We start from the raw sequence: 25717 nt of genomic DNA, 5'->3' as shown, positions 1-25717 counted from the left end.
GGCCAGTACTGTGATATCACTATTTTTAGTGTTCAGACGAGAAAAAAGTTCAGACGAAACCTTAGACGTGAAACGATACACATAATTACCCACTGAGAAAGACTGAATGCCCGTGTTGAAACGTTCGTAAACAAATTTATATTAATAAAGACTGCGTAGCGGTAAAGTTGAATATAAAAGTTACAGTCGATCTTGCATCAAGAGTTCTTGAAAGAGATAGTTTTTCGCTGCAAGACCACGGTGAAGTCGGTCGAGTTCAATTCTCGAACAGGGTTAGGAAGATTGTTTTTAAATTTCATAGGCATAAGAGTTTCAATTCAACGTGTTAGCCTCAAGATATATGCATATAAAAATAATAGATTGGCTTGGAAACATCGCAGTTAACAATAAACATATAAACAGCTGATATTCGGATTCTTGATTTTCTAGAAAAAAAAATAAACGTAAAAATACCAACTTTGAAACCGAAACTTGCCATCCAACTATCAACAAGACACCCGAATGGTGATAATGGCAATTTAATAAAAATAAAATTTATGTTGTAATTATTGTTTCAAAATGTCCAAAGTAACCCCCGATTTTTCAAACGAAGCCCCGCACGACGGTACTTGTTATGTGCAACTGTTCCTAACATTAGCATTCTTTACTATTTTAATACAACGTCCGTCATAACACATTTTTGTCTCAGGTACCCTTAGAGACCAGCAAAGGTACCCCCAGGAGTACATGTACCCCAGGTTGAGAACCGCTGCTACACATCGAATTTTCTACATTTTAAATATTCCTATCGCAAAAAATAGAAATTTGTAAAAATTATGTCTTTAGCAAAGTTCATCTGGTGGGAATGGATTGTCTTGTGATGGAAAACATAATTAAGAATTTAACAATTAGGCGGTGCTAGTGTGCTTGCGACATTCTTGCATGTGTGAAATATTCCAATAGCTTGAGATCCTTCGTACATACATTGGGCATGTCGGATGTCCAGGACTACAAAGCGGTGCTCAGTAGATCTCTTCATGTTTTCAAAAAGTATAAAAAATTTTACCGGTCAGCTCAGAATCAATTTTTATGCTAATATAAGCTTCCTGTCAAATTTTCTGCTAATTTGGATAACATTTCGAGGTGGCTCAAGTCGATACAGTGTTTTTTTTGGCTATTTTCAACTTTGAAAAAATCTCATATCGCATATTAGCAATTATATTACTCAAATGTTCAGAAAAAAAGGGGAATAATAATATAATAAATTAGCAATGATGTGTCATAAATTCAAGAATTTTGTAAATCAACGACTTTCATGGGAAACGATGTTTTCATGCACTTAAAAGCCCGAAAATCACTTTAACATAATCAAAACGTGAACGGAACAAATCGCAATGTTCACAAGACTTGTAGACCAAAGCTTCCTTATAGAGGTTGTAGCGATAATTTTCGGCGTTCATATCTCTTGTAAGATTTTTTTCAAAATTAAAAATAGCTTAAAAACACTAAATCGACTTGAGCCACCTCGAAATTGTATCCGAATTAGCTGAAAATTTGACAGAAGGCTTATTTTAGCATAAGAATTGTGATTCTGGCCTGACCAGTTGACCAGGTCTAGTGCTCAGTGTAATGCGCACTTCTTCCAAAAGGCGGCGCTAGTGAGCAGTTAGATTTGAGTATAGTGTTCCATGTGAGATCTGATGTACTATGGAGTCTCCAGTAGCTTTGCGAGCAAAGGCGTAGGATTGCCAATCCGGAGACGGCTAGTTCGATTCTCGGTCCGGTCTAGGATGTTGGGTTGGAAATATTCTCGACTCCCTGGGCATAGTGTATCCATTGTACATTGTACACAAGATACATACCCATGCAATGGCGGGCATAGGAAAGCTTTCAATCATTAACTGAGGAAATGCTAATAGAATACTAAGTTGAAAAGCAGGCCAAGTTCCGGTTGGAATGTAGAGTCATAGAAGAATGCATCGCTATAATAGAATGCGTTCACAGAATATGTCATGGTCATCCAAGAAAACCTCAGAGATAAGGCCTTTGGGTCTACACGCGTATCCAAAGATCAACCAATTTGTAATACAAAGTTGTGTCATCATACGTGAGAGCACGAAACCTAATGAATCAATCCGTAAATTTTGGGTTTCCCTTTTCATCCGTACTTCTGTCAATCGCTGAGTTACCATGATTGAAAGCATTTAATTGTTGCAACCTCGATCATACCGCGAGTCTTTTGGTTCCCAAAAACTAACAATATTGTGTAAAAATTTTGTAAAATTGTATTAAAAACATGATTTCTTCTTCGTAGCGCTTCACAGAAAATGACCCTTCTAAATATTCGATAGATCAAAAATCGAACGAAAATTCTTATAGATTTGTAGGAAATTTTTTAAATCTGTTAACCTTCTGTCTGTGCTCAAAAAAACTTACGTTGTCTGTGCTCTGGGGTCAAATTGACCCCAAATTGAAACTGCTATAACTTTTTTAATGTTTGGCCAATTTTGGATGTTTAGGGCTGTTTCGAAAGAGAATTTAATCATCTTTCAGGTCGTTACCAAAGATTGACTATAGGTGGGCGGGTACATCGCTGGGAGGGGTTTTAGTGAACAAGGGTACAAAAACAGTGATTTTTCATGATTATTTTACTTATATCCGAAAATCCTACCCATTTTGAACTGCACCTTTTTTAAAAAGAATATGCAGGAAGGCATGTGCTTTGGCATGAGGCGTTGATAAGTTTAGAACTCGGCCGCCAGGTGGTGGTATATTTGAATTCATTATTTTAGACTACTTAAGATATTCCGATATATATAATTCTACTCAGTGTAAATATTCATATCGCACAAATTTAAAAATTGGAAGAAGTGCTTATTATATTGAGCACCGCTTTGTAGTGCTAGACATCCTAAACAATATTGCGGAATACAACTTGGGTGTAGCTATGAGGGATCTCAAGCTAAAGCAATATTTCATATATGCAAGAATATTGCAAGTACGCTGGCGCCGCCTATTTGTAAATTTCCTAATTATTTATTCCGTCCATTCCCACCAGACGAACTTTGTTAAAGATGTCATCTTTACAAATTTCAAATTTGTGCGATAAGAATATTTACAATGAGGAAAATTCCATATATCGGAATTACTGGAGTAGTCTAAAATAATGAACTCAAATATACCGCCACCTAGCGACCAAGCTCTAAATTAATCAACGCCTCATGTCAAAGCACACGCCTTCCTGCATAACCTTTTTGAAAAGGTGCAGTTACAAATGGGTAGGATTTTCAGATATAAGTAAAATAAGCATGAAAAATCACTGTTTTTGTACCTTTTTTTACGAAAACCCCTCCCAGCGATTTACCCGCCCACCTATAGTCAATCTTTGGTAACGACCTGAAAGATGATTAAATTATCTTTCGAAACAGCCCATAAAATCCAAAATTGGCCAAACAATAAAAAAGTTATAGCAATTTCAATTTGGGGTCAATTTGACCCCAGAGCACAGACAACGTAAGTTTTTTGAAAAAAGTACACTATAGCGCATATTTTCAAGTTTTTTCAAGCGAGTTTGCACCTAGGAGACAGATCTCGTCGAGTTTTACCAAACTACCAAAAATTAGGAGAATCGGTTGAAAACTAAAAAAATGGCAGCCACTCAAAGTGGCCTGGGGTCATATTGACCCCAGAGCACAGACAAAAGGTTAAAAATGAGCGACTTAATAGCTACTAAAGTCTATCAGTTTTTCGTGACGCGCTGATTTTTCAAACATGTGAAGTGCTACCCTGCATCCGTATCAAAAACAAAAAAGTAATTACAAAAAAAATTTACAAAAGAATTAGAATCAAAACGATGATTCTTCAATAAATTCAGAAGACTATATCCAATCGGTTCAATTTTCAATAACAAACAATGGGACCGAATTCCCCATTGAATGCTACTTGTGGAGCGTAAAACGGCTAATGATTAAGGTGACTCGGGGAGGCACTACACACCGCGTTATTTTTCGTATCTTTTGTCTCTTTCTAGCTTTGCCACTTCGTAATTTTGGAGTGGCGTATTTCGGTTTTCAGTTGTTTGATGTAATTGTAAATGTATCAGCATGTAGATTGCGAGTAAGCACGCGCCGGTGATACTTTTTCAAAATCATATTTGTTGTAGAAAAAAAGTTAGGCATTCAATGATGAAAATGATGACGATTTGATGATTGTTCGTGCTTCCCGTGTCACCTTAATTTTAAAAAGTGTGTATACACAAGTTTGGACATGAAAAAACAAAACAAAAATGAATAAACTTCATTGCACAGACAAATTGTCCGTTTTCTAATAAAAACTATAATTAGCAAAACCTATATTTTATACATTCAATCGTAGTACGTGCCATAGAACTCATTGTTTTATTTGAGAAACCTGGCCATTCACTAGCCATGGACATTTAGTATGCCGCATTTTCTGAAGGGTCCTGCAGATATTCGATATCCTCATAACGCTCATCTGTGAAGTACGATTTTTCTAAATACCTACTCTACATTTTGATACTCGATGTCATATTTATTGTCGATAGGATTCTGTCCGGTGTCACGACCGTTATTTGTGCTGGTAGCATTCCAGTTATCAGGTGGATCAAGCTTTAGTGTGGGCACAACATCGTTACGCAACCTTAAAACCATTTGTTTTCCATATATTTATGATTTATTTATTTTCTTATAGACTTAATACTAACCCGCTCGATGGTAGCTCACAATTTAGGAAACACTTATTTTCAAAATGCTCTGAACAAACCTTCAACTTATTTACGGCTTCTTGACCTCCCTCCACATAAGTTTTCTTGAGTTCAATAGAGTTACAGCTTACTACCCATCTTGAACATCTATGAGAATATGAATATGTTTTAAATAGGATAAATCACTACTTGGGCCTATGGACCCGGTTCCCGGCTCACTGCACAGAAAACTAATGATTTATACTCTTTCGAAGTCGTAGGTTTATGGTTGATAATTTTTAAAAAGTCTCCCATTTATTTTTCACAATACTCAATATTTTTCTATCACTTGTTTTACTCCTAATTGATTCAATTGTAGAAAATAAAATGTAGAATTCAAAATTTCACTCTCCGATGCCACACCACTGAGCCGGAGTGATTCTTTCCACTTTTACAAAACGGTATTATCGAATAAACACCTACCTGAAAATCGTCACAGTGCTCGATACAACCATTGCATGAAGCTGTTAATCACCGCACCATAATTCTAAACACCCGCACTTCAATTATTCTTATTTGTTCGTTTCACTAGAACTTATTTAAACATACTAGAATACATTTTAAAATGTATTCACAAACCGAACAAAAATTCACCTCGGCCCAAGAACTTCTAGCCGCACCGTGCTGCCAAAAGGCCAGGATTATAAAAATGATCCTTCATCGTTAATAGGAAAATTGTCTAATATGTTGACGTTATCATGTTATTTATAGTTCTCTCGATTTTAAAAGGTGAAATAAATATTGTTTTAAAGTATTTGGAAGAAATTTGGATGAGTTTATATATCTTCTCAACCAAATAAAAATGATTATGAATAATACCATCTGGCATCTTGTTGTCGTGGAACGTGCATATTTTTGTTTACATCGCACTTTCTACCGTCCCGAGAGAGAATGAGAGTAAAATGTTGAGAGATTGAGTGAAATTTTGCTTAGGCCGGGAACTGGTTTTTTTGTATGCCGGATTGGGAATCGCTATGACTGAAATGAGTGCAGCACCTCGTTCATTAAAATCAAATAAAAGCTTCTTTGAACGATATTTAGCACGAATAGCTATTTTTTAAGCAGAAGTGAACCCCAATGCAGTATTATACAGCCTACAAATGTCAGAAAAAGTTGCTTCCTGTCATAAATATCAATTAAATATTGCAGTCGTACGCATGTTAGGCCGGGAATGGGGTAAGAAACCCTACAAGTATTTCTTTTAAATTATAATATGTACCTATCTATCCCACGAGGAGAACGATCTGCATTCATTTTTGATTTTGCTGTGCGGACATAAATAATCTTCACATTTACGCCCCATTTTTGTTTATTCAAACGCGTTACCAGGAGATGCATACTATGATGCATTTTTTGTTCATCAATTTGTTTATATTAATAAAGTGCCAAAGTGATAAACAGCCAGCGCCTCTACAGGCGGAATCGCGCGAAATCAGTGGCGTGTACGATACAAAAAATAAGTGTTACGTCTGTTTGTCTGTGTTCATTGTTTCATTATAAATAATTCTTAAAATCTGCAAAAAAAAACCAGATTAATCCACCTAGCGGCGATGATGCCTTTCTCGTGCATCGTAAAATGTACTAAAAAAATCACATAAAAAAGGTCAAAAAAAGCACTTTAGGGGAATAAATCGCATATTTTCTATCATTTTGCATGTTTTTGCATTAATTACTATGCATTGCCACCATTCTTGAAAAAATTTTTTTTTTTCGATTTTGATTTTTTTTTCTAAGGGGGGACCCTTGGCAAAAAACAATGATCTTTCAATAATTCCGAAATGCAATGTCCGATCGGGCAAACAATGGGACCGCATACCCCGTCGAATGCAACTTGTTGCGAGTAAATCGGGTAATGCTAAGTTCCAAAAAGTGTGTCTACAAAATTTGTACACATACACACATACACACACGCACATACATACGCACATACAGACATCACCTCGATTCGTCGAACTGAGTCGATCGGTATATAACACTATGGGTCTCTGGGCCTTCTATCAAAAGTTGTTTTTTTAGTAGTCCTATAGCCTTTCGGTACAACTTTGTTGTACGAGAAAGGCAACACGTCATTAGTATAAGTTAGGTGGCTACTACAGCGATATGGAACGATTTGTCAATAAAACGACAAACTGAGCCAATAGGGTAAATGTCCGAACCGGACCCCTAGAAGAAGTGCTTACCGAAAGCTGCTTATATCTACCGAATTTAAAGTTTGATACAAGCAAATATTACACCATTTCATAAGTGGAAGTCTCATTTGTAAAATAAAAATTTTAATTTGTCATCAAGAGTTGATAAATCGCTGAGAATTGCAACTTTCTAAAATGAAAATATGCTTCGTTTTGCACAGGCTAACATATTTTGGACCCCCAAATGTACACATTTTGAACACCCCCAATTTAGCCTGTTCAGAGTCGAATTTTCAATATATGCTGGTAAACTAAGCCGTCGCAAAGTCTAATTCTTCGATTGGCATACATCCATGAGAAGATTGTTGCGTTTCAAATTCACAATTTCGATATGAACTTATTACGTGCATTCTGAGATTTTCAGTGATGTTTGCTTTGAAGCGTAACGCGTTGTAAGGCGACTTCTTGTGCCGACTGATTTCACTGAAATTTCATCTAAATATCGTTATTTTCGCACGGAAACTAGTGAAACAGATGCAGAACAATATTATTTTCCTGAAGCCAGTGGAGAAATTTGCAGTGGTATTGATTTTAGTTCAGGAATCAAGAAAAAGTCGCTAGGAGAGTCCAAAATACATAAGGGTTCAAATCAAGTTGGTTACCCTAAAGGGTGTCATTCCACTATTAAATATTGCAGCCTTTTTCAAATGTGAAGAAAAAAATTCGTGCTAAAATGAGAATGGCATTCGTCATTGAATCTTCAAATAGATTAAATTTATTCTATAAATACGCATTGGAACTTTGGAATTCAACCGCGTAAAAGGCGACGTAATGGGATCAAATGACACGTTTGATATAGGATAACACCATTTCATAGATGGAAGACTCATTTATGAAATAGAAATTTGAAATTGGCATCAAGTGTTGATAAATCGCTGGAAATTGTAACTTCCTGAAATTAAAATATTCTTCATTTTGGACAGTGTAACATATTTTGGACCCCCAAATGTACACATTTTGGACACCCCCATTTTAGTCTCTTCAAAGCAGAATTTCTAATTTACCCTGGTCAATTGAGCCGAAGCAACGTCTCATCTTTGGATTGGCATGCATCAATGAGAAGATTCTTGCGTTTTAAATTCACAATTTCTACTGTGTGCGTTCTGAGATTTTCAGTGATGTATACTTTTAAGCAGGGAATCAATTTTTCTTGGATGCGCTTGCGAAACAAGCGACAAAAGAGAATCAACGACAAAGCTTTGTTTTTGTCGGAGAAAATAATGACAAAGATCCGATTTTTTTTGTCATATCGTTATTTTGCATTACCTTTATAGCAAATTTCGGGTTTTTGCTATCGTAGTTTCTGCTATTATGGAAATATTCGAGAAACCTTCTCTGATTACGAAAATAGCATCGTATTTTCGGAAATATCCGAGCATGCAATGGAAATGATTCTTGTCATATTGTGTTCAGGTTCTGACAAAGGTTTGTTGCGAAGTGCGTTTGTCAGTAACAAACTCTGTTGATGACAAAGAGTATATTGTTAGGCGTTGCTCGAATATTGATTCCCTGCTTTTAAGCGTAACATTGTAACGCTCGCCTTCTTGAACAAAATAATTTCCTCGAAATTTCATCTGAATATCACTATTTTCGCACGGGAAATTAGTGAAACAGATGCTGAACAATATCATTTTTCTGAAGTCAGTGGAGGAATTAGCAGCGGCATTGTTTTTAGTTCAAAAATCAAGAAAATGTCGCCAGGAGGGTCCAAAATGTGTAGGGGTTCAAATCAAGTTGGTTACCCTACACTGGGATCGCTTTTAGTGGATGGATTTAATCAAATAACTTTTTGAATGCCACCAGGTTTATGTTCAGTTTTTCGAATATTTTTTTTTCTAAAAGGCCAGAGACAAGCAAAAACATGTCGCCTAAGAAGCGACCCTAATGCACCACAATGCGTCCATGAACGAAATCCATGCGAGCTCTCGGAGGTTTAGGCTGATGCGCAAACACAATTAAACCACATGAAAGCTCAATACACATCAATCACTTTGCATCTCCCAAATTCAAATAGCTACGACCAAATAAATCGTAAATAATGGCATCCATCAACCATTACTGCACTACTGGTAGCAGTCAGGCCTTCGCTGTGTGAACCACCATACTTCTGAATTACAGCGCGGCTGATGAAATAGTATAAATCTGTTTCGGAATGTTTGATGATTTGTCGAGGACAAAGATTTCTGCGCTTATCAGTTGTTAGTATAACACTGGCACGCGACGCAATATCACTTGGTGGAGATGCGCTTATATTGAGTCGAATAATTACCAACTTTGATTAAAAGTCGAAATGCAAATGCATTTCTGCTTCTAGTAAGTAATGCAGTTGCTTTACGATATGCACGCATTTATTTATTGATTCGGGACGTAGAAATTTCCGCAGACAATTTTAGAACGACTTCTGCAGAAGTTCCAAGAGCAGTTGGATTTCTGCAAACATTTACAGGATAATTTCCGCGAGAATTCCCGGAGGATTCACCGCAGGAATTTCTGGGATGCATTTTTTCACGAATAATTCATTTCTACAGAAATTCTCGCAGTTGCTTGTGGATCCTGTACACCTTCGGTGGTGCAAAGGGCCGACTTGAAAGATCTCCATCCTGAGCGTTGTCCAGCTATCGCTTTAACCTGTTGCCAGGTTAGATTTCGGTCGACTTCTTTCATTTCTTTATTGAGACTTCGCCGCCATGAGCCTCTGGGTCTGCCTCTGCTGCGATGTCCCGCTGGGTTATAGTCTAATGCTTGTTTACAGATTTCGTTTCTGCCCCTACGTAGAGTGTGGCCGACCCAGCCCCACTACCGATCCTGAATTTCGGTTAGCGGCAGTGCAGCCGTTGAGTGTTTTCCACTGATACATACTATGTTTCGCTAGCCTATAACAGCACAGATTTCACGTTAGCGTTGAAAATTCGTATTTTGGTGCGTTCACTTATCTGCCTGTTTTTCTAGATATTTCTTAAACTAAAGCAAAGGCAGCCCTTGCTTTCTTGATCCTTGCGCCTATGTCGATCTTGGTACCACCGTCTGACGCCATTTGACTACCAAGTTATTGGAAGCTTTCAACATTCTCCACTGGTTGCCCGGCTACTGTGAAACAGGAAGGGGTCACCGTGTTTACATCCAACGATTTGGTTTTGTTGACGTTGATGACTAAACCTGCCGAAGAGGAGCGCTCGGCAAGGTCGTTGACCTTACTCTGCATGTCAGAGCGCCGTTGATCGTCGTCGTTAAGTTAAGTCGTTTAGGTGCTCCACGGTTAAAGGCTGCCATAACAGCCCGCGGTTTGGTTCACGGTCAATCGCACCTACCAGAAGCTCGTCGATTACTTTGAGGAACAGTAACGGTGATAGAATATATCCTTGCCTCACACCAGCTACGACCCGGATAGAAAATTGCCTAGACCGGCACCGGGAATCAAACCCAGCCACCCTCAGCATAGTTTAGCGTAGGCAACAAACTACTGTTCCCGAAACATCAATTTGTACGAGAATCCTACATTGAAGGAAAAGATCTGCGTGGGCGACTTCAATGCGCTTGGTAAATTAGGAAAGCTGAATTCTTGACGAATAAAACAAAAACTCCCTATCACAACAAGGCGTGTTACTCATGAGCAGAGTCTCTTAATTCTCGTGTATACATAGATGAGACAGTGTGCCATGAGCTACAAAAGCTCACGTAGCACCGATTCAGTGCGACGAGAGAAGCTAGCGCGCGCATAAAATAACTGAGTGAGCGTGTCTCACTGTACGTCTCATGAGACTCATCTCATGCGGTAGAAATGCATAGCTAGCGTTACTTAGGCGACGATATTATTGAATTAAAATTTCCCGCCCAAGCTGTTTTACGCACTTTCGCTGTTGTATGCAAAGGTTTGCCATGGCAAACAGCGCATGAGCTGATCGCGATGAGATTTCTCAATGCGACTCACCAATGTTAATGTGAGGTACACAAGCCTCGTGAGACTCGCGTGCGCTAAATTTTATGTGCGCGTAGCAGTCGTTGCTCAATCTCATTCTTTTTTGTACGCGTGCATGATGTCTGCTCATGAGCATAAGCATGATGACCGTGCATTTAGTTGCTACTCCGTGATCGACCAGAACAATCGCAATTGCACAGGGAACCAATGGATAGAAGTATTGGATTTGCTCTCCAACCTCAGTGTGCACAGTACGAGATCTAGTATTTTTGGATGGTCGATAACGGCGCTGCGTCTTCACGGTCATCGGGGATGGGAAGGAATTGATGATGCAGTCACTCGCCTACTGCAAGCCGAGTACACCTCTGCACTCGCCATGAGCTCCGGCGGAATTTTATTGGAATCTGGGGGTAATTAACGGTTGCCAATGTGATAGTAATGAAAGGGCGATGTAAATTCTAATTGAAAGCCGAAACGAGCTTTTTTTCGAATTCTAACAGTTTCCTGTTAGAACTAATTAACTTGTAGATATAGGGATAGAAAATGGAAACGGTGTGAAAGCCCATTTCCAGTTCTAGCGATTGCTAGAACATGAGAATTATATGAAAAGATGCAAAGTAGGAGGAATGGAACGGGCCTGGGATTGAAACCCACGACCTCCTGCGTATGAGGCAGAAGCGGTAGCCATATGACCACCACGCCCGTTACTCCCTATCACAACAAGGCGTGTTACTCATGACCAGAAACCAAATCTTACCCCTGCGCACATTCAAGCTAGATTTACATGAAAAGTAATGAAAATAACTAGAATTATTACTAATTATGTTATTGTTATCACTGATTGTGTATTCCTATTCATAATTATCATATCACATTGTGTTATCATCATGTTATGGCGTCGGCGATCAAGGATTATTCTTTTTTTTTTCATCCGGGACAGGGCATTTATAACAAAATTATTGCAGTTATTATTATTTGTAGCACATATTGATATAACTGTGATAAATGTTTGCCTTGACTAATCGATAAATTGATTATATTTCTTTAATCCATTGAGTTGAAAATGGTATTAAACACAAAAATAAAGCAGATGTTGCACACTTTCATGCCCTGTCACGGTTGATATTTTGTTAAATGCCTTTCATCCTTTGCTTTTCAATAGAGATTGAAACGGGAAGATATATTAACATCGCGTTATTGGAAGTAATCACTTTCCTTCGATGGGGGTTGAACCCACGACCCTCAATATACTAGACTGAAACTTCCTCCAACTAAACTAAGGAGCTCCGTCAGCTTTCGCAACTTAGGCTCTATCGGAGGTGAACTAGCCTTGGGCTAAAAACCTCTTTAATAAAGATTTTAATAATAATAATAATAACTTAGGCTCGATGCTCACGTAGCGTCTCTGCAATGAAACACGCACATGGCGTAAAAGGACGCAGGTGTGCATAGGAAGAAAACTGTACACTTGTGTTATTTTAACGCTGGGCCAAATTCCCTACATCGTACTCATGATCCAACATTTGCAACCTGTTTTCCGAATAAAGTCTTCCTCACGTATTATTTGTAGACATCATGCTTTGAAACATACCCAGTCAACGAGGCCGATAGAAATAGCCGTTTCAAAAATCAAGCTCAGAAGCATTGTCGCCTTTTTAAAAAAAAATCTCAATGTATACACCAAACTTTAACGAATAAAACACCAATTTCTTTTTTTGGTGTACTCAGTACTGAAAAACAAACAATAATTAAAAAACAATCTGAACTGGTTTTTATTACTTTGTTCTAGATATGACAAACATGAGATAATGCGCCGGAACATTAATAGGAAGGTTGAAGAAAGCGCGGCTTGCTATTTTGGGAGTTTTATTCATGGGTTATCCAAATAATAGTGACAAGTGATAAGATTGCAATCATTGTTTTGTCAACCTACTTTATAGAAGGCCATAAGCTATTGTACTTTATTTATATTCAACGCGTGATTCCCAAGTAGGGGTAGAGGCCCCAGGGGTAAAACGTTTTGTTGAAGACTCCCTACTAGCTAAAGGACAAGCCTCCCGGAATCCAAATATAAACTCGCGTTTTCAAGGGCACAACACTCAATAAGGAAGCAACGCACAACTGTAATCCTTTTATTTTAGCTTTTCTGCGTCGCGTTGCGTTGCGTGAAATAACAAAAATGAATGTTGTACGTTGCTTCCGTATTCAATGGTGTGCCATTGAAAACGCGAGTGAATTTAGTTTTGGATTCCGGAAGGATGACCCCAAAAGTTGTTCCGCTCGCCTCCTTATAAACAAAATTCCGTTTTTTTGCCAGCTAACAAGCGTTTTGAATCCTTTCAAATGTGAATGAAGCTGTTTTGTAATTTCGACGTAAAATACTCACCGAAAACCGCAATAATAATTATTAAAAGATTAAATTTCCGTAATATGTATGCCCACTCATTAAACTTAGCCTTCTGTAGGTAATGGCAGTATAGCGACATTTGCTAGGGATAGGGCATATTGCCCGACTTCCCCCTGTTATTCCGGAAAAAGGCTGTCACATTGCATGCTTGATAGCAATATTTCAGAGTTATAAAAATTTCTTATCTTACCTGCCAATTCACTGTAAACGCAACACAGTTGACAATCTTTTCGATTCCGAAAACATATTGTATTGTTTTTAGCTTCTCATGATCAGGAATGGTGGTTTACTTGTACTTATATTTACAGCAGAATACAATGAGTATGTGGAATCATCTCTAAAGTAAAATCAATGATGAACAATTAAAAGAAAAAAGTACGCATGGAGGTACATATTTCCATGCCTCATTTCATAAAATATAAATCTAGAAATTACGATATCTTCTTCTTCTTTTTGGCATTACGTCCCCTACTGGGGCATTGCAGCCTGGCAGCTTAGTATTCATTCAGCACTTCCACAGTTATTACTTGCGAGGTTTCTAAGCCAAGGTAACATTTTTTGCATCCGTTATCATGAGGTGACAACGATGATACTATTATGCTACGTTTAGACAAGGCAAGTGAATTGAGCAAGTCGCTTGAATCGGACGCGAATGGAACGTGTAAACACCTTAATTCATTTCACTTGAATGAAAAGAAAGTTGAACATGTTCAACTTTTGGCAAGTCAATTGAATTCAACTGAGTTGTTCAATTCACTTGCCCTGTCAAAACGTAGCATTATGCTAAGGAAATTCGAGACAATTTCCAATCCGAAAATTGCCTAGACCGGCACCGGGAATTGAACCCAGCCACCCTCAGTATGGTCTTGCTTTGTAGCCGTGCGTCTTACCGCTAGGCTAAGGAGGGGCCCATATATCAAGGTATCGATGAGACGAAATCAGGGGTTTTCGATTTTGACAATCTATGCCAAATTTTAGAATTAGATTTTACTTCACAAATTCCGTTTCAACTCTTTGCGTTCTTCTCGCTTTATTTGACGAGGAGTGCGGTCTCATTGTTTTCTTTTGAAAATTAGCCCTAAGTTATTTGAAAATCGTTGTGTTTTAAGAGAAAAAAATAAAAATCTTTCTTTTTTCAGAAATTGCTACAATGTATTAAAATGAATGCAAATAAATATGAATTGGTGAAAAAACTGGAATCTTTCTCCCTAAAATGCTATTTCAGTCCTCTAATGTGCTAAATATCGAACAAAAAGGTACCTCCCATCGGCGTTAAATGTTCTTTTTTTTCAATTTCAATTATATATGCTATTGAGTGTTTGCCTTTTTTCTAAATGATATGCATACGTGTCGTAAAGAAAGTGAAATAATCATCATTTGTCGGTACTAATCAACCACAATTATAGGGAAAATTGGGTAGACTTGATCCCCTTTTCTGATTTCCGATGTATCACAGCCAAAAATAAATAAACATACGCGATTTCCACACAGACTCTATAAGAAATATAGTATTTACCTTTACTGATGTATAACAGTCCTTAAATTATTGTTGTTATTGATGCACAATCGATTTTTTAGAGTGCTGTCAAAAATCTACTTTTAAAATATTCCGGGGAAATTGATCCCTCTCCAAGAACTTGCTTTGATAAAATTAAATATTTTTTTAAATACATATATTTTTCCTTCAAAATACGCGCAATTTTCGAATTGCTGTGCGTATACATGAACGATTTTTGTTATTGAATTCGACAGCACATGCAATTTTAAAATGAGGGGAGACTTGATCCCCTTACTATGATATCTACGCAATAAATATTTTTTCCTGCCAACCCTTCATCAAATCTGTCAAATCGACAAAAAATTAGAAGCCTGAGAACAGATTTATATTTTTTTGATTTTTTTTCGCCAATTTTTTGTATGGGTGACTAATGGGGGATCAAATGTCCCCATATTGAGGCAATAAATTGAAATCCAAATACCCTAAAACTTTGATGGAATGTTGACATTTTCATCAGTACAGATCATTAAGCACATTTATGGCTTTGTGATGTGAAAAAACGAAAGCATTTGGTCATTGTTATGAAAAGTTATTCAAATTTTGCGTGGCCAATAAAAAAATCTTTAGGAAGGTCAAAACAAACAAACCGCCCTGCAGAATAAATAAGGTTGTCAATCCAAAATATAACTCACCACATAAAGGTCATTTGTCTAGAGGATCAATACTAAAAATACGCTAGAACAAAACTACTTTAGTTCTCGATAAAACAGGGGGTGATCAAGTCTCCCCGGGGATCAAGTCTACCCACCTTCCCCTAAATATTCTTTACAGCACTAGTCGATATTCATGTTTTACGCTTGAATATCAATTGGCTACTATGTCTGAAACTTGATTATGCATATGTACAACATGTGATAGATTTAGTTCGGAAAAGGTATTGGAGGGTAACCCACGACCCCAGGGATCAAACCCCACCGAAGGGGCGGTTACCCTCCAATACCTTTTCCGAACTAAATCTATCACATGTTGTACATATGCATAATCAAGTTTCAGACATAGTAATTAATTTCCACACCGGGTGGCTTAATACCCGGCATATAGGCAATGAACTTTGAATGTACTGATCAATTGGCTATTAAGACTGTGAACCATTCCACCGATTCGTTTAAATTTTAGTTTAAAATTTGACAGTTCGATGGTTCTTTCTCTGTAGTTGAAAATAACCCTGCTCCGGATCATTGTTAGATTGGATAGTTAAACTTTGTTCTTGAGAAAATTGGCGCCAAAATCATTTTGTTCCAAATAACGATCAATTTGTCAAATCTCAAATGGGTCGGCTTCGAGGTAAAATTTTAACCACGATAGGAAAATAATCATCTGGGGCAGCAGGGACTATGTCCAAGGGCTTGACGATCCCTCCCCAGGCCATCTTCGAGTTGTGGCGCCTGCCTAGGATGTGGTGGGGTTTGACAGTGGGCCCTGTTAAACCTCTATAAAAAGCTGCATGTATCCGCAAGTAGGCTCCGCCAAAGCGACCGCGTGCCGCTCAAAGCGCACAAGCCTAAGTCCTGGTGTTAGGTGGGACGCTAAACAGCCCTGACACGACGGCCCTCCGACGAGACAGGAGGTTTGCGCAGGCCCAATAAGCCGCCTTTAAAAACAACTATTACGAACGACATAGAAGATAATACGACTCGATACAATCGGCAACGACCTAGGCGACGAATAAAGGATCACGATTGGAAGCTTGGAACATGGAACTGCAAGTCGCTAGGTTTCGCAGGTTGCGACAGGATGATCTACGATGAATTACATCCCCGCAACTTCGATGTCGTAGCGCTGCAGGAAATCTGCTGGACAGGACAGAAAGTGTGGAAAAGCGGGCATCGAGCGGCTACCTTCTACCAAAGCTGTGGCACCACCAACGAGCTGGGAACCGGCTTCATAGTGCTGGGAAAGATGCGCCAACGCGTGATTGGGTGGCAGCCAATCAACGCAAGGATGTGCAAGCTGAGGATAAAAGGCCGTTTCTTCAACTATAGCATCATCAACGTGCACTGCCCACACGAAGGGAGATCCGACGACGATAAAGAAGCATTCTATGCGCAGCTGGAGCAGACATACGATGGATGCCCACTGCGGGACGTCAAAATCGTCATCGGTGACATGAACGCTCAGGTAGGAAGGGAGGAAATGTATAGACCGGTCATCGGACCGGATAGTCTGCATACCGTATCGAACGACCACGGCCAACGATGCATAAACTTTGCAGCCTCCCGCGGAATTGTAGTCCGAAGCACTTACCGCAAGAATATCCACAAGGCCACATGGAAATCACCTAATCAAGTTACGGAAAATCAAATCTACCACGTTCTAATCGACGGTAAATTCTTCTCCGATATCACGAACGTTCGCACTTACCGCAGTGCGAATATTGAATCCGACCACTACCTCGTCGCAGTATGTCTGCGCTCAAAACTCTCGACGGTGATCAACACGCGTCGGAGTCGTCCGCCGCGGCTTAACATTGGGCGGCTACAAGACGGTAGACTAGCCCAAGACTACGCGCAGCAGCTGGAAGCGGCACTCCCAACGGAAGAGCAGCTAGGCGCAGCATCTCTTGAAGATGGCTGGAGATATTCGATCCGCCATTGAAGCACCGCAACCGCTGCACTAGGCACGGTGGCTCCGGATCAGAAGAAACGACTGGTATGACGGCGAATGTGAGCAGTTAGTTGAGGAGAAGAATGCAGCATGGGCGAGATTGCTGCAACACCGCACGAGGGCGAACGAGGCACGATACAAACGGGCGCGGAACAGACAAAACTCGATTTTCCGGAGAAAAAAGCGCCAGCAGGAAGATCGAGACCGTGAAGAGACGGAGGAACTGTACCGCGCTAATAACGCACGAAAGTTCTATGAGAAGTTGAACCGTTCACGTAAGGGCCACGTGCCACAGCCCGATATGTGTAAGGACATAAACGGGAACCTTCTTACGAACGAGCGTGAGGTGATCCAAAGGTGGCGGCAGCACTACGAAGAGCACCTGAATGGCGATATGGCAGACAACGGTGGCGGTATGGTAATGAACCTAGGAGCACGCGCGCAGGACATGCGACTTCCGGCTCCGAATCTCCAGGAAATCCAGGAGGAGATCGGCCGGCTGAAAAACAACAAAGCCCTGGAGTTGACCAACTACCAGGAGAGCTGTTTAAACACGGTGGTGAAGCACTGGCTAGAGCGCTGCACTGGGTGATTACCAAGGTTTGGGAGGATGAGGTTCTGCCGCAGGAGTGGATGGAAGGTGTCGTGTGTCCCATCTACAAAAGGGCGATAAAGCTGGATTGTAGCAACTACCGCGCAATCACATTGCTGAACGCCGCCTACAAGGTACTCTCCCAAATTTTATGCCGTCGACTAACACCAATTGCAAGAGAGTTCGTGGGGCAGTACCAGGCGGGATTTATGGGTGGACGCTCTACCACAGACCAGGTGTTCGCCATACGTCAGGTATTGCAGAAATGCCGCGAATACAACGTGCCCACACATCATCTATTTATCGACTTCAAAGCCGCATATGATACAATCGATCGGGACCAGCTATGGCAGCTAATGCACGAAAACGGATTTCCGGATAAATGATACGGTTGATCAAGGCGACGATGGATCGGGTGATGTGCGTAGTTCGAGTTTCAGGGGCATTCTCGAGTCCCTTCGAAACCCGCAGAGGGTTACGGCAAGGTGATGGTCTTTCGTGTCTGCTATTCAACATCGCTTTGGAGGGAGTAATACGAAGGGCAGGGATTGACACGAGTGGTACGATTTTCTCGAAGTCCGTCCAGTTATTTGGCTTCGCCGACGACATTGATATCATGGCACGTAACTTTGAGAGGATGGAGGAAGCCTACATCAGACTGAAAAGCGAAGCTAAACGGATTGGACTAGTCATCAACACGTCGAAGACGAAGTACATGATAGGAAGAGGCTCAAGAGAGATCAATGTGAGCCACCCACCACGAGTTTCTATCGGTGGTGACGAAATCGAGGTGGTTGAAGAATTCGTGTACTTGGGCTCACTGGTGACCGCCGATAACGATACCAGCAGAGAAATTCGGAGACGCATAGTGGCTGGAAATCGTACGTACTTTGGACTCCGCAAGACGCTCCGATCGAATAGAGTTCGCCGCCGTACCAAACTGACTATCTACAAAACGCTTATAAGACCGGTAGTTCTCTACGGACACGAGACCTGGACGATGCTCGTGGAGGACCAACGCGCACTGGGAGTTTTCGAAAGGAAAGTGTTGCGTACCATCTATGGTGGGGTGCAGATGGCGGACGGTACGTATAGGAGGCGAATGAACCACGAGTTGCATCAGCTGTTGGGAGAATCATCCATCGTTCACACCGCGAAAATCGGAAGACTGCGGTGGGCCGGGCACGTAACCAGAATGTCGGACAGTAATCCGGTGAAAATGGTTCTCGACAACGATCCGACGGGAACAAGAAGGCGAGGTGCACAGTGGGCAAGGTGGATCGATCAGGTGGAGGACGACTTGCGGACCCTCCGCAGACTGCGTGGTTGGCGAAGTGCAGCCATGGACCGAGCTGAATGGAGAAGTCTTTTATGTGCAGCACAGGCCACTCCGGCCTTAGTCTGATGATAAATAAAAAAAACCCAGATTAATCCACCTAGCGGTGATGGCGCCTTTCTCGCGCAAAAAGGTAATAAATGTAGCCTATACGCTTACACCTCGATGATGTACAAGAAAGGCAAAACAGTTACACCGTATAATATTATGATAGAAAATTTACACTAGTAGAGGATAGATGGCGCTGCCAAAAGTTTCTCGAATTTCCTATGTTCGAATTTTGACTTTCGGACAATTTCATAGTACTATGAAACTGAACGAAGAGCATACTTACGCCTAAATGCGTGCAACACGAGCATCTTTATAGTACGATGAAACTCTTAATGGGAGCAATCCACCGATAAACTTCAAAAATATTCATAGATGCAAGGCATTTTTCATAACACATTATTGTTCTATGTAACTATGTCTCATCACTATTTTAATATTATCTTTTTTATGCGATTCGCAATTATTATGAAATTCAATAGTGATCAACAGCGTTTTAGTCTCTGTCGGATGCAACTTGTTGCAAGAAAATCGGTTAAGAGTTACTATGTGAAAAATTGGCTAATGTTTTTTATAGCATTTTGTGCACACACATACACACACACATACATACACACGGACAGACAGACATTTGTTCAGCTCGTCGAGCTGAATCGATTGGTATATAATAATATATGTCTCCGGAACTCTTATCAAAAGTTCGTTTTCGGAGTGAAATGATAGCCTTTCGATACAACTTTGTTGTATGAGAAAGGCAAAAAAGGAAAATAATCATCGAACTGTCAAATGTTAATTATAAATTAAATAAATCGGTGGAATGGTTCACGCCCTAAGTATCAGGCGGCAGCTTTTCTTTGGAAGTTTGACAGCATAGGTGCGGTTCTTTCATCAGTGCTACCACCTTGAAAAATCTCGAGAAGAAGTAGAATCATGGAAATTTGGACATGGGGTGATATAGGATATAAGAATTAAAATACCTCAAGAACGTTATAAAAAACTTTTTGTCAAACAATTCTTAGTATGTGGCGTAAAAAAAATAAAATTGAGATATCATAACTATTTTATGTGCTTTTAAAATTCTTACCCCTTAAACCAAGATTTTTTTTAAAAACATCTTCAATTTTTGTTTTATAACAAAAATATACTTCATTTCCTATACCATACCGTGTGAAATTTCCATGATTCTACTTTTCCTCTCGATGACAGCTGGCGGTCTTCTCCGCCTTTATGCTGCGAGATATTCGCGCCTGCATTTCCGAACGTGAAAAACACGATGACGAAGCTGTCTGCCGAATGTCGATGTAAGTGATAGTAAAATGAAGATTTCCGTCCTTGGTAAAAATCATGATTGACGTGTCATTTATATTCCCAAGCGAGTGTGTGAACAAGATATCAAGGATCCGTAGCAGGCTCATATGAGACAAGACCATCGTACTGCCTTTCAGAATCATAGAATACAATTGAAAATGATAAATAGAAATACGTAGCTTTCCGCAGAAATGTTCAAATTTCCGTAGATTTTATCTGCGGATCCGTAAATCCGTAGAAAGTATGCACTTCCGTAGATCTACGGAAATTTCCGTAGATCTGACATCGCTGGATCACTGGTCTATAACTGCCTACCCCAAGTAACAATTTCCATGCTTCTTGGATTTATCTCATTCTTATTGCAGACTTATGACAGCAACCACCAAGCTATTTGCTCAGTTTTGTTGGCGCTCTTATTGCTATCAATAAACCTCTCATAAATCTGCCGAAAAAAGCTTCAAACGTCAAATGTCTATTGACCATATGAGCAGATCTATGGCTGTGATAAAGATCGTAATAAATCTAATTCTCAACGCTCGGATAAAGCTCCAATTTTTGGTCATAATGTGGTCAAATGAATTACCCCCATAAGAATGTTTGCATTGCGAAGAGTTTATGACGGTGTTTAATAAAAGCGAAAATTTTCTGATCAAATTCCATGATGGCCATATTGAAAATGAAGTAGCATTTCGCAGTCAGTGAAATATATCACTGAAATTCATGATTTAACGACATTTTCACCGCGTATCATACGTTTTCTGATAAATAATTTTATTTATTAATAATTTGGGCAAAAGTACTAATCGATTTAGTGGACATCCTAGATGTTGTGGTAATGAATATTTTCGATTTATTTCCCTGAACTACGTTATACTGCCGGCGCGTGGTGTTCAACCTTATTTTTTCACCAGCTTTGACCATAAAATTAAAAGCGCACTTCCTTTCAATGGTACTGAATCGAAAAAAACAACCTGAAAAAAATATTATTTTGTTGTCATCATCATAACTTCTATCAACAATCCATTTTGTTATTATTTTTCTGCAAAGTTTTGTTTCTCTTTTTTCAAAGCAACATTTTGACAGCTGCCGCAGCCAAATTCCCTTTTTTGCGGGTGGTTTAAAAAGGGTTTCTTAATGCTCTTATAATAGGTTTATAGTGGTTATCTGGAGAGGGCCACTTGGTAATATCTTACTCTTATAGAGGTCATCAGAAGGTTGCCGTGTATTATTCGGTTTTATTGTTAGATCTTATAAATTGATCTTGAAAACCATTCCTAGAGCGGAATAAAACTTGAAATGTTACTTGGGACATGACTGCAAATTTGTAACAATCGACTTGGGAGCATAAAGCATAAATTTAATTTTGTTAATGTTTGTTCAAGACACATATCGGCGACAGAATTTTCCAATGTAACTGCTATGCGGTCACATTGAACAATGTTACAAAACAACTTGTTAGTTTTTTCGAGTGGTTTAGAACAAACTCTTCTAGAATAGTCATTGGAGAAAACTAACGAGTTGAAAACGATTCATAATTCTAAAAAGTTGTAACAAAACTCGACAAAAAACTGCCTTCATGGGCAGTTACAGAGACTCTCTACTTGTACTGACTTTTCACTTTTATTACCTATTACTTTTTTATTGCACAAGATAGGTCTCATCACTGCTAGTAAGATCAATCTGGGATTTTTATCATTACACAACGCACACCCGCTTAGCTTATTTTCAGGCTTGTAACCTCATTCGTCAAATAGATTGATTTTCACGATGACTGGCAGAGTTGCCTCAATGCGTTTGTTGTTGGATGACAAACCAAAGTGGGGTTAATTATTATGACTTAGACGAATTTAGTAGAAACTGGTAGGTAACATATTTTGTTTTCGAGGACAATGTTTGCCCAAGTATAAGGAAGGGCTACCGTTTTGACTCAAATTCCGAACATGGTTCATATTCGCTTTTAAATGGCCATTTTGGCTTCATCAGAATCATCAGAACTGAAAACCAATGGAATTTTTAGTTTTAGGGTGCCAAAAAGCCAGTGTTCGGAATATGAGTCATGTTCGGAGTTTGAGCCAAAACGGTACTATGTGTAGAAAAAGTCTTATTGGTCAAATATTTTTTATCCTGAAGGCAGTTCAGTATGTTTAGCGTGATTGGAGTTCTCTAAGATTTTAAGAACTCATCTAATTTGGGATATCAAACAACCACCCGATAAGTTCCACTGTTTGTCATAATGACAAATGTTTATCATGTTGATCCGGACATCCATCAAACCAATTAGAAATCGACATGATTTGACAAATATTTGTCATTACGACAAACAGTGCACTGCTTCATTCTCTATCCATCGACAAATATTTATAATGATAATGTAAATTACTTAAACTTATTTAACACTGCAGTTGTCGTTAATAAGTAGGATTATTAAATTGCAGTAACTGCTTGGCGCTGAAATGATCAATTATTAATACAATCATTTTTCAGCAGAAGACCATCTGTCTAGCTCTTGTTATTTTGATTAACTTTAAGATTTTTTTTTTTCAGCCCCTGGATACAAATGAGGTCTCCAATTTACCTTGCGAGAAAAAGCGCAAAATTGCCAATCCGAAGACGGCGACTTTGATTCTCGGTCAGGGAAGGTGTTTTAGGGCAAGAAACATTATCGACTCCCCGGACATAGTGAATCCAATAACATTTGGAATATCTATAGGATACTAAGTTAAAAAGCCGGACAGGTCCCAGCCTTATAACAAAGAGAAAATAATGTAAATCTAGGAACTTTTTTCAAATGGGCATACATGATTCTTAGTTTGATTTTTGGAACGGCGACTGTGCTCATAAATTAAACTGTTTTGGTGAACTTATGTGCCTAACAGAAGGAATAGACTCCGATCTATCTGATAGTACCGTTAGCTGAACGAAATATGCTAAATTGAGAGAGTATTCGCCATTTCAAATTTCAAGGTCAAACACAGTTACGCCTATTTGAAAAAAGTTCCTAGATTTACATTATTTTCTCTTTGTTATAAGGCTGGGACCTGTCCGGCTTTTTAACTTAGTATCCTATAGATAATGCAGGCCATGAATAAACAAACATCGAATCTTTCTAATGTGGGGAGCTACGGTCATCTTTGATACTCTACTATTTTTGTCCCTAAAGAAAGTCGAAAATCCACTTCTTTGAACAGTGTTCGGGTCAGTTTTTTTTTAAATATTTTGTGCAATGTCACTGTCCTTTTGTTTCTGGCAACTCGCATATTTTCTCCATTCGCATTTTTTAGCGAATGTGAATGGAAAGGAAATTGCATTGCAATATTGAATGCTGCAGGAGCGGATTGGCACTTATTTTCAACGAATTATGTAGCATTCCCTCTTCGCATGTATGTACCATTATTACATAACACGCCTGTGTCGCATGTAGATTGGCGTAAACGGACCAGGAATGACCAAGCTACCAAGGCGCAACAAAACTTAGTCAATGGAACATTGCCGGCCGGTTCGCTTAGACCACACTTGTTGCCTCGCAGACGTAGACTAACAAGGAAGGCAGCAAAAATAATTCAACTCATGAAACATCGCTGAAACACGTCCTCCCTTTTCCTGCTGTTCGTCATCTGCTTGCAAAAAAAAAAAGGAAACCGTTTTTTCTTCGACCCTGAAACGGGTACATTGGCTCAGAAATCTTATTTTCGATCACTCACTAAAACAAAACTGGACCAACCTTCAAACTCAGTTGTTCGATTGGCTCAGAAAGCTGAGTCATGCGTAAACACTCGACTAGACAGTGCACACATTTTGCTATAACTTTGTCAATAATCGATTGAATCACCGTTTCTCCTGTTCACATCTACTAATTAGTGGAGCCTTTTCACTTTCACTACTGGTTGGGAAAGATAATATCAACAGATTGCACTTGAGAAATCACACATTTAGAATCAATTGACAGATTACCGATAAATAGGTCAAAAGGCACGGCGCGTGGCGGTCAATCACTTTATCTACGGACCTACGCGACCACAGTAACGGCGCGTTTGCAGTTCTTCGCGGCTCGATGTAGACTGATTCTTGGGTTGTATTCACACACGCGGGAGTAACATTCGGGATTGGATGTAGCTCTCACGAGTTATTTCCATCTGGCAGTGTGTCGGTCGAGGTGTGTAAAAACACTACCCTGGTGTGGACAGCGTGAACGGCTTGGTATGTGAATGCCGGTGATAGCGTCGTTTATTTCCAACGAGATGGTGAGAACACAGGCTTGATAGCATTATGAGAATGTTTTTGTGCTATCGTAAAACATGTTGTGACGGACGGATGCACGCAAAACTGTTAAGAACGGATTTGCCTTTTTGAATTGTTTCAAGATATTTCAGTACAAATTCTAATTCAAATAGAACAATTATTCTAATGATCTTCAAGGTGGCAAAGTAAAAGTGATTATTTTATAGACGACTATTTAGGGGTAAAATTGTGTGATAGTGGGAGCATGATTTTTGTTCTATCTGAACGATGATAATCGTTCGCATCAACGTTCAGAGGAGCTTACGGCGCGCCATTCATCGACTTAACACTTTGTAGTGCGCTGGATGGACGAAAAATTCTAAATGTAGGGTGATAAAGGATAAAGGTATCTCCAACAATCATCAGGAGACTTGCTTTGGTATCGATTACTCTTCGCAAGGGATTTCACGGTGGCTGACAAATTGTCGATTTTTTAACACGTGCATGTGATACGTGCATGCCCATGAAAATATACATTACGGCAGTCGCCAGCCGGTATACTGGTCTGGTAGAATAGAATGATACAATACTTCGGAGAACTTGCCTCAAACCTAAAAGACTGAAACGTACCAGGACCGCGGAGTTAATAACCGAGCAGAGGTAGATTTCAAGGTCGCCTGATCTACTCAGAATAATCTGCACGTAATAAATATGTGTACACTAATAGATTTTGATCAGTTAACCACGCATTTGTGATCCATTTGTTCGGCTAATAAAACCGTTTAGCGCTTATGAAAAAT

The 25717-nt window shown here is 39.5% G+C and overlaps 1 protein-coding gene across 3 annotated transcripts in view; it reads right to left on the bottom strand.

Annotated features, from left to right (window-relative positions):
* LOC134220902 (probable multidrug resistance-associated protein lethal(2)03659) overlaps positions 1–24798 on the bottom strand; it is a 55512-nt gene extending 30714 nt beyond the window's left edge. Inside the window, exon 1 of one of the 3 annotated variants that reach the window (XM_062700059.1) lies at positions 24651–24798. The gene's annotated coding sequence lies outside the window, so the exon portion shown is untranslated. Of the gene's footprint in view, positions 1–24420 lie in introns of all 3 variants that reach the window. The other 2 variants (XM_062700060.1, XM_062700061.1) reach the window with 2 other exon arrangements.
* Positions 24799–25717: the final 919 nt, after the last annotated feature.

Source organism: Armigeres subalbatus, chromosome 3, assembly GCF_024139115.2.
Source record: "Armigeres subalbatus isolate Guangzhou_Male chromosome 3, GZ_Asu_2, whole genome shotgun sequence".
In the NCBI taxonomy this organism is placed as follows: Eukaryota; Metazoa; Arthropoda; class Insecta; order Diptera; family Culicidae; genus Armigeres; species Armigeres subalbatus.
This window is presented reverse-complemented; position numbering and strand designations above follow the sequence as displayed.